Below are 10,038 nucleotides of genomic sequence, written 5' to 3'. Positions count from 1 at the left end.
TAAAACTATTCTTAAGCAAAAATAATGTGGATATTTTACTAGTCTCCGAAACTCACTTTACTCAGAAAAGCTTTTTTAAAATTCCTTCCTACCGTTTGTACCAATCAATGCATCCTGATGGAACGGTGCATGGGGGCTCGGCAATTGCACAAAAGAGTTTCAAGCCACGAATATCATAGTCGAAACTACATATGGCTCGCTCTTAGTATCTGCAGTATATTGCCCTTCAAAACATAATTTAAAGAAGGAGTCTTATATCAAGTTCTTCAAAACTTTAGAAAGTCACTTTATAGCAGGCGGAGACTATAATGCAAAGAATAAATTTTGGGGCTCACGCCTTACTTCAACAAAAGGTTGTAAAAGTATCTTTTACCAAGTTTCATTCAAATTCAATAATAACTAAAACACAGACTTTATTTTAGTTATCCATTAATTTATTTTATAATTTATCGAATTTACCGAGAGTCTATTTAGACGACCGGTCTTAGACCACATTTCAGATTCACTTCTCTTTAATCAAGATTTAACTTAAGACTAACTCTTCTTTTTCTATATCGAACCAAGACGGTTCAGTTTCTTCTTTACTAACATAAATTTTATATACTTAAATTCTATTGGTTAAGATAATGTTTATAATTCTAGTTTTACCTACTTATTCTATTGGTTAATTACAATGTGTTTCAATGGCACACTTTTTAAATAGAAGTATTACGGGTGATCATATTGCATTTGCATTGCATGCAATATGATTGCGGAAAACACAGGTTACTTCCATGTGTTCTAAATATGGAAATCCAAATAGCCAAGCGCATATTGAAGTAATATATTATGCAGCAGAATATTTGTCATAAAGAAATGACACAAAGGCGAGTCAAATTATTTAACTCGCAAAATATTTAAAAGTGGCTTTTGTGGTTTCCATGTCATAAATTACACATGGACTGAAACTTAAGTGTTTTGGGTAAATGTGTCATGTTAATTACTGCACACAGTACATTGTGTGTGGTCAAGGTTAATATGACACTACAAGGTCGTGAAATGTATAGCATTAAGACAATTGAAACTCAACGCCTTTTCTACCGGAGAGCCTACGTATTGGCCAACAGATCAAAATAAAATTCCAGACCTTTTTGACTTTTGTGTCGCTAAAGGTGTCTCACCAAAACATATAGAATGTAAAAGCAATTTAGATCTTTCGTCCGATCATTCTCCAGTTATTATTATTATAAGTAAGGAGTTGCAGATTACGAACCAAAAATGCCAACTTTGTAACAGACGTACAAATTGGACTCACTTTAAAACCATTTTGTCGTCAATGTTGAATATCAAAATGCCACTCAAGGGTGAGGAAAAGATTATTGAAGCTGTTGAATATTTTACTCGATGTGTCCAAAATGCAGCATGAGAATCCACTCCATTCAATAAACAATACAATGGCAAGCAGGTACGCTATAGCCAGGTTATTATCAGAAAGATTAGGGAAAAACGAAAGGCAAGAAAAAACTGGCAACGTCGCCTAAATAAAATAACAAAACAACTAAAATCGCTTCTTCATGAGCAAACGACGCAATAATTTCTTCGAAGCTTAGAGCAGACTCACTTAACAAATTATTCGCTGTGGAAGGTAAATAAAAAATTGAGCAACACAACGGATTATAATCCACCACTACGAAAGCCAGATAATACGTGGGCCAAAACTACAGATTAGAAAGCTTCTCTATTTGCTAACTACCTGGAAAACGTGTTTACTCCCCATAATAATATATATGACCTATAAACTGAGCAGAAGGTTTCAACATATCTGGATGAAATACACCAAATGGATTTTCCAATAATAAAGTTTTCAAAAAATTAACTAGTTACAGAAATCGCGAATTTGAAAGATCGTAAAGCACCTGGATATGAGCTCATCTCAGCAAAAGTTCTTAAAGAATTACCAAGTGAGGGAATAAACTCCTGTTGCATATATTTATGCATCTATTACAAAATGCATCTTCCCTGCTCAATTGAAAGTTGCTGAGGTCAAATTGATACTTAAACCAAGTAAACCAGGTGAGGATGTGAGGTCATATCGTCCAATCAGCCTGCTATCAATTGTGTCAAAAGTACTCGAAAAACTATTCTTAAAACGTCTTTTGCCCATAATTCAATTACATAAAGTTATACCAAACCATCATTTGGATTCAGGCAAGGTCACAGCACAATAGAACTGGTACACAGAATAGTAGTGTTGTGTATAGCGCAACCAATGTAAACAAAAACAAACAATAAATTATTTTATGTATTTTAAAAAGTGCTTATGCACAAATTATTTTATATTAACTAATGTAATATGTAATACGATCGCACACGGAAGAACCACCGCAATATAAGTAGAATATTTGGTCATAACAAGTATGCAATTGCTATTTGACACTTATCTTTTCTGTGCTACTATTCTGCACATGTCGATATGACACATTTGAATGTGTCATAATATTTTCTAAGCATTGACATGGGTCAACCTTTTTAGTGCTGCCACAATTAAAATTATTAGGAAAAATATTTGTAAATTATAGTAAAATATTTTGTATAAATAGTTTGGAAATTTGTTAATAAAATTCAGATTTGAAATTGAGCTCAAGCAGTTTACACAAAAACTTATTTTTATTATTTTTGTTTCGGCATTCTCGGATGCCTACTAATACGCAGATTTCTTCCTGCTAATTCTATTAAGAAGAAATTTAATAACTTCGTAAAGAATTCTGATCCTGTAGCAATCCAGGAATTACAATTTAAATAATATAATAAACATTTTATTATATTATCATTATATGGCAATCCTGCCATACAATATAATAATATATTTATATCATAATAGTAGAAAAAATACACTCGGCGTTTGACTAAAAGGAATATTGCTCGGCAGCGTTCTTCGATATTTCACAAGCATTTGATCGCGTGTGGCATTATGGTCTTCTTTATTAATTAAAAATGGCATTACCAGTTAACTATTATATGTTTTCACGTTCATATCTCTCAGAACGTCATTTTTATGTAAACTTTGAAGATCATATCTCATCACTTCACTGCATAAAAGCTGGAGTACCGCAATTCAGCGTCTTAGGTCCACTGTTATATTTAATATTTACGCATGACTTACCAGCAAGAACTAGTGTCTTCACTGGGACATTTGCGGATGACACAGCAGTCTTGGCTACATCTAAAAACCCAACAACCGCCTCTTTGATGCTACAAGCTAGTCTCAATGACATTTCAATTTGGCTTAGGCGTTGGCGTATAAAAGCAAATGAGTCCAAGTCATCTCATGTCACTTTCACACTAAGAAGAGCAACTTGTCCGGAAGTAAAGCTCAACAATATTGTAGTACCACAGCCAACTGCTTCAAAATACGTCGGAATTCATCTAGATAGAGGTCTAACGTGAAAAACGCACTTATTCAACAAAAGGAAATCACTTGGTATTCAATTAAGAAATATGTCTTGGTTGCTCAACCAACACTCCTCTCTTACTCTGGAAAATAAAATCATTCTCTACAAATGTGTTTTGAAACCTGTTTGGTCATATGGCATCCAACTGTGGGGAACAGCTTCAAATTCAAATATTGAAATATTACAAAGATTCCAATCTAAGACTCTGCGAATGATTGCGAACGCTCCGTGGTACATCACAAACTCACAAATTCATCGTGACCTTAATATACCACTAGTTAAGGAGGAAGCGAAAAGCATCGTTACCGCATACGCTAATAGTATTAGATCGCATTAAAACAATTTGGCTTCAAATCTAATGACACACCCTCAACTATTCACAAGACTGAAAAAAAAAGCGCCAATAGATCTTTGTACAACTTAAAACTGAAATAAGTTCTTCATAACGATGCTGCAAAGGGGACATACGCCGCACGACTATCATTTATGTTAATAATGTTATTAAAAATTTATAAAATATCGAATTAGTTTTGGATAGGATACAATTATATATAAAATATATAAAAAAAAAAAAAATATTCAGCTCAGTTAATTTTTTCTTGACGTGTACCTTCCATCTCAGTTTGGCATCTAGGTTCATGCCCAGATATTTCGCAGAATTAGCAACTGGAATTTTTACGCTATTTAAAAATAATGGAATTTTTTTTTTTGTTAGTAAAGTCTACATGATTAGATTTTGAACTGTTTACTATCAGTTTCCATTTATTTGTCCATTGTTCAATTTCATGAAGAGCGATTTGTAGCTTGTTGGTAGACACCTTGTTGTGTGGACCTGTAGTCGTTATTACCGTGTCATCTGCAAAAGTTCCGACAATACACCTTGGGTTCACTAGCAAATCATATGTGCACAGTAGGTACAGCAATGGGTCTAGTATACTTCCCTGAGGGAGCCCGCGATTTATAGGATATAATTGCGAATACGCGTCAAGTAGTTTAACTCGATAGTATCTTTCGCCAATATACGATTCCAGTAGTTTACAATATTGCTGTGGCAGGATAGTGTTTAACTTATATATCAGGCCAGAGTACCAAACCCCTTCAAAAGCCTTTGAGATATCCAGAAACACAGCTGAACAAGTTTCTTTGTTTTTTAAAGCCTTTTCTATTACGTGCGTAACTCTGTGTACTTGTTCGATTGTTGAGTGCTTTTTTTCGAAATCCAAACTGATGATTTGGGATAAGATTTCTTTGACAAATTACTTTTTCAAGTCTTTTACAGATAAGCTTTTCGAACATGTTTCCTATGGCTGGCAGGAGAGAGATTGGTCTATATGAAGTAGGAGAATGTTGGTCCTTATCTGGTTTTAAAACCATCACCACTTCAGCAACTTTCCAGTAGCTTGGGACATGATATAATTTTATACCCGCATTAAATAGCTGTGCAAGTTTGACCACTCCTTTTGGAGGTAGATTTTTCAACACTTCACTAGTTACGAGGTCATATCCTGGTGATTTCTTTAACTTCAGTTTTTTGATTTTTTCAGTTACTTTTTTGTTTTTTATCCGCAAAATAGCTTCATCATCTATGTTGTTATTTGGCTCTATGCGATGGGTTTCTTTAAAACTGAAGGAGTTGCTTAGATATTCAGCTAAAACGTGTGGCTTTTCAATGTTGCTTTTCGCCCATTCATTATTATCTTTTTTTAAGGGAGGATTATGAGTGATCGGTCTTTTATATTTTTTCATAGCTTTCCAGAGAGAATAGTTAGTTTTACTATCATAACACTTCGTTCAATAATGTGTGTGACTGACACATAGATGGCGGCACTAATACTAAATAAATGTTTTTTTCGAATTTATTCGGACTCTGCTCCACCAAAAAGAAGCATTTGTTATTGATATGTCGAATTCAAACGTGGTCGTACAAACACCGATGACATTATATCTACTGGACGGCCAAATGACGCTGTTATTCCGGAAAACGTTGAAAAAACACTGAAAATCATTATGTCCGACCGTAAAGTGAAAGTGAGGAAGATTGCTGACATTCTACAGATATCAGCAGGCAGTGTACACACCATACTACACGAACATTTGGGTATGAAAAAGGTGTTTTCCAAATGGGTGCCGCGTTTGCTCACATCGGAGCAAAAACAACAATGAATCGATGATTCAAAGAGCTGTTTGGACATGTTTACGCGCAATAAGTCGGAGTTTTTGCGTCGATACATCACGATGGATGAAATATGGATCTACCATTTCACTCCAGAGTCAAATCGGCAGTCAGCTGAGTGGCATGCAGCCGGTAAAAGCCGCCCAATGCGACCAAAGACGCAGCAGTTGGCTGGTAAGGTTATGGCGTCTGTATTTTGGGATGCGCATGGAATAATATTCTTCGACTATCTCTAGAAGGGGAAGACCATCAACAGCGACTATTATATAGCGTTATTGGAGCGTTTGAAAGACGAAATCGCAAAGAAACGGCCTCATATGGCGAAGAAAACAGTTTTGTTCCACCAAGAAAATGCACCGTGTCACAAGTCGATGAAAACGATGACAAAATTGAACGAATTGAGCTACGAATTGCTGCCGCACCCACCGTATTCTCCAGATCTGTCCCCCAGCGACTACTGGCTCTTCGCAGACCTTAAAAAGATGCTCCGTGGTAAGAGATTTGGCTCAAATAATGAAGTAATCGCCGAAACTAACGCCTATTTTGAAGGCAAAGAAAAATCGTTTTAATCGAAAGATTGCAAAAGCGTTGGAATGATTGTATCTCCCTAAAAGGGGACTATGTTATGTTGATGAATAAAAACGAATTTTGCAAAAAAATGTGTTTTAATTAGTTAGTCAAACACATTATTGAACGAAGTGTTATGTCAAATTTGTAAGATATTTCTTAAGATATTCATTTTTAAAGTCACTGATTTCTCGTCTTAGTTTTTGAGTGGCATTATTAAGGTTTCTTTTATCTTGTATTAAACGTGATTGTTGGCATTTTTTGCGAAATTTTCTTTTATTATACACTAGATTTAAAATTTCGACCGGATACTTTTTATCAAATTGCTTACTATTCTGCAGTGGAGAACTGCACCATGCCGATTTTTGAATCAAGCTCGTAAAGCAATGCGTTTCACTCTCTAATATGTTACATTAGGGTGGCTCAGAAAAACTAAAATGCGATTTTTAATGAGCGCACCTCGTAGGAATATGCCATTGACCTTAAAAATGATATTCCCAAAGTTTTGGAGCAATAGGATTAAAAATGACGTTGCGCCACTCGAGCAAAGTTGGGTTTTCAGTACAAAAAACAGAAATCTTTCAATTCAAGGTCATTTTTTATCTTTGTTACTTGTTTCAACAGTTATTAATATATACTCATTTGATAGATAATTAAAATATCTTTTTGGATATTATGCCCAAAACACAATAATTAGTTGAGCGACTGTGCTCTGTTTTCTATTTCATAACTTTTAGCTGGCATGCACAAATTTCAAGAAAACTTTTTTTTTCAGTAATTAATATATTGTGTTTATTATGTTTTATAACATAAATCTGACTATGAGAAGGATAATTTTTATGATAATGTTCGACTACCTGCAGAACATATTGTTTTTCCTCTTAATATTTTGTCAAAATCGAATTATAATCCATCATAAGCCTAATTCCTCTTTCTATACAATCATTTATCATATGAAGTCTAGCACAGCATTCAACTGCATCTCTATAATCTTGCGAGTCCATCCATGGCGAAGGATCGGAACTGATAAAACTATTAGATAGCAAAAACGATCCAAAAAATTTGTTATTTCTTCGGTCACGAAATCAATAAGGTTCTTTGAGAAAAATAACTTCATTAGTGGGTTCCCACTCTGTATCTAAGCAGAGATAGCTGAGAGCTTGGATCTATGACCGGTAACTCTACAGTTACTATTTATGCAGATAGCTCAAAGATGGAAGGCGGTACGGGAGCATATATTTTCTCAAAAGATATGCAGATAAGACAGTGCTACCGAATCCCTGCTACTTACAGCGTCTTTCACGCCGAGATATTTGCTATCGAAAAAGAGGTCAACAGTAGACTATAAAGTACAATTCGTCCTTCGAATATCACGATTTTTGTAGATAGGCCGCACTGAAAGCAATTGAATCTAAATTCCAAGATAGTATTAAAAAGTCGCCATTCACTGATGAGCATCAAACATCATAAAGTCTTGTTGTGTAGGCCTGGGTAGGAGTAAACGATTAGTTAATAAAACAACGTGAATATTAATGACGTTAACATACCTTGAACTTTATGTAGCTTCCAGGGGTACTTCAATTATATTTTTTTTTTTTGGTTGTAATTATATCGCCACCAATAGTATTCCTCAAGCTCATTAAAAGAATTTCGGTTTATTAAATTCACAACGTGCATTGCGCGCACGCTATCAGTAAAAATAGAAGTAAACAAAAGTGGTAAATAGAGAAGGCGAAAAGTAAAGCTTTTACGTTCAAGCCTCGTTTGTTTAGTGCAATGTAGTTAAGGCGAACTTCACTATAGCTCCAGTAAAGTTTGACTTAATGAGAGGGGATAGTATTGCCAAGTGCGAATAACCACTCGTAATATCTAAGACAAATTGTAGCTTTATTGAAAATGAGAAAAAAAAGAAGCTTTATTAGAGGTTATTACCCTCAAGCCAAACAAGGCCAGCTAACGCAAATTAACGAAAGCAAACTTTGGTAACAGGATCACTAAAGTGATAGAAAATTTATCAGTTAGGCGAGTTGGATATAAAAGCCATAGCAGACACGGTGATGGTTCTCTTTTTACTTTGCTGTTTGTTCCTTAACGATCGAAATTTAAAATTTTTTTTTTGATCAAGTGCTAATAAAAGTCAAGTTTCTTTCAAAATCTAAGAAAAAATAATTAAAAAAAAAATTTTATTAAATTTGAAACGTTCTCAATTATATCATTAACATATATACAATTAAAAATTAAAAGAAAAGAATGTGAATCAAGTGCATCAGTTTTATGCTAAATAATGAAGAAGTTTTTTTTGTTCATAAATATGCTTAAACAATAGTGGCATATTGTAAATCAACATATATGTAAAATACACGATAGTTTAATATATTTATATTTTTTTTCTTTGCAAATATATTTGGTAAATTTTCGCTAAAAGATTTTGTTTTTTTTCTACGGACTTATTGAAATTGAAGAAATTAATGTCCGAAAACAAAGATATTATGACAAGTCAAGTGTAACAAAAATGAATGTAAATTTTGAAATGGTGCATAAAAATCATCAGTGAGCAACAATTACAACATAATAAATAAAAATTTGGGGTTTTTCTTACCCCAAACTCAAAAAGAAAGAATTACATACAAAAACTTGATAAAAAAAAAAAAAAAACGAAAACACACAAAGAAGCAGAAATAAAGTTATAAAGCTGTTTAGTGACCAAATATTAAGGCCTATCTTGGTGATGTCGCGGATTGTGAAGTGATGAACAGTTAAATTAGCAGACATAACCGTAAGGATATTAGACCGGAAACAAAATACACTTTTGTTGGAGGGAGTCAACGGGATCAATACACACCGTTAAGGCACAGCGGTGTACAGGTATTCCTGTACTAAACGATTTAGCTTGTACAGAAACGTACATGCCTGTATTTATATATTTCTTTATTTATTTTTTTTAATTATATATATTCCATTGTACATTGTAAACTTTTATTATACATTAACTTTTATAAAATTGTGATGAGTTTGTACTTGTACTTTTGAAAAAAGAAAAAAAAATTGAATTTGGATGTTATAAAGATTATCTTAAAAATTGAATTATATGAATTATTAAATATCATCTTAAATTGCATATGATATATGTACAAAAAGAGAAAAAAAAAATAAGAGTAAACATATCTATATATTTATTTTATTATTCATAAGTTTCAGCTAGGTCAACAGCAGCGTGGGTGACGTCATTCTAGCAGCTGTAAGGTAAGACACGCAAACTTATGTAAAGAGAAATTGTTGCTTTGTTTAAAAATTTAGTTAAAAGATTGGGTTGTGTATATTTTTTTTTCTCTTATTTTTTTGTTTTTTTTTGTTATGATTTTTTTTAGTTAGACTTAAGATTACTAAGATTATTATTGTCATGACTTTTGTTGAATTTAAAAAATAAAAAGACAAAAAAAAAATAAAAAAAAAGGAAAATAAAAATTATAAAAAAAAAAAGGGAAAAAATTATTTTTAGTTGGAAAACTCAAATAATAATGCAGGAATAGGGTTTATTTATTTGGCGGTGGTGGAAGTGCCTAGGGAAAAATAGAATGCATATAAGTTGAAGAGTGACCGAGTGAATGCAGTGTGAAAGATGTTACAGACAATACAGACGATGACGTTTCAAGCTGCTGCAATATAGCGAACTCAATCAGGCAATGGCTATATTGTGATTGTGTTATATGTAGGTTCCTCACAAAAATGCTTTTCTTCCACATCCAACAGGTGACATGAATTTTTGTTGATGTCCGCGATTGTTGCTGAGCGTGAGAAGAACCACCCCCAAAACCGGCGAGCATACCGGGCTGGCCACCATGTCACCGCTCCACGTTCACTTCAAGG

Source organism: Teleopsis dalmanni, chromosome 1 (genome assembly GCF_002237135.1).
Source record: "Teleopsis dalmanni isolate 2A chromosome 1, ASM223713v2, whole genome shotgun sequence".
Lineage (NCBI taxonomy): Eukaryota > Metazoa > Arthropoda > Insecta > Diptera > Diopsidae > Teleopsis > Teleopsis dalmanni.
Note: the sequence above shows the minus strand (reverse complement) of the source record.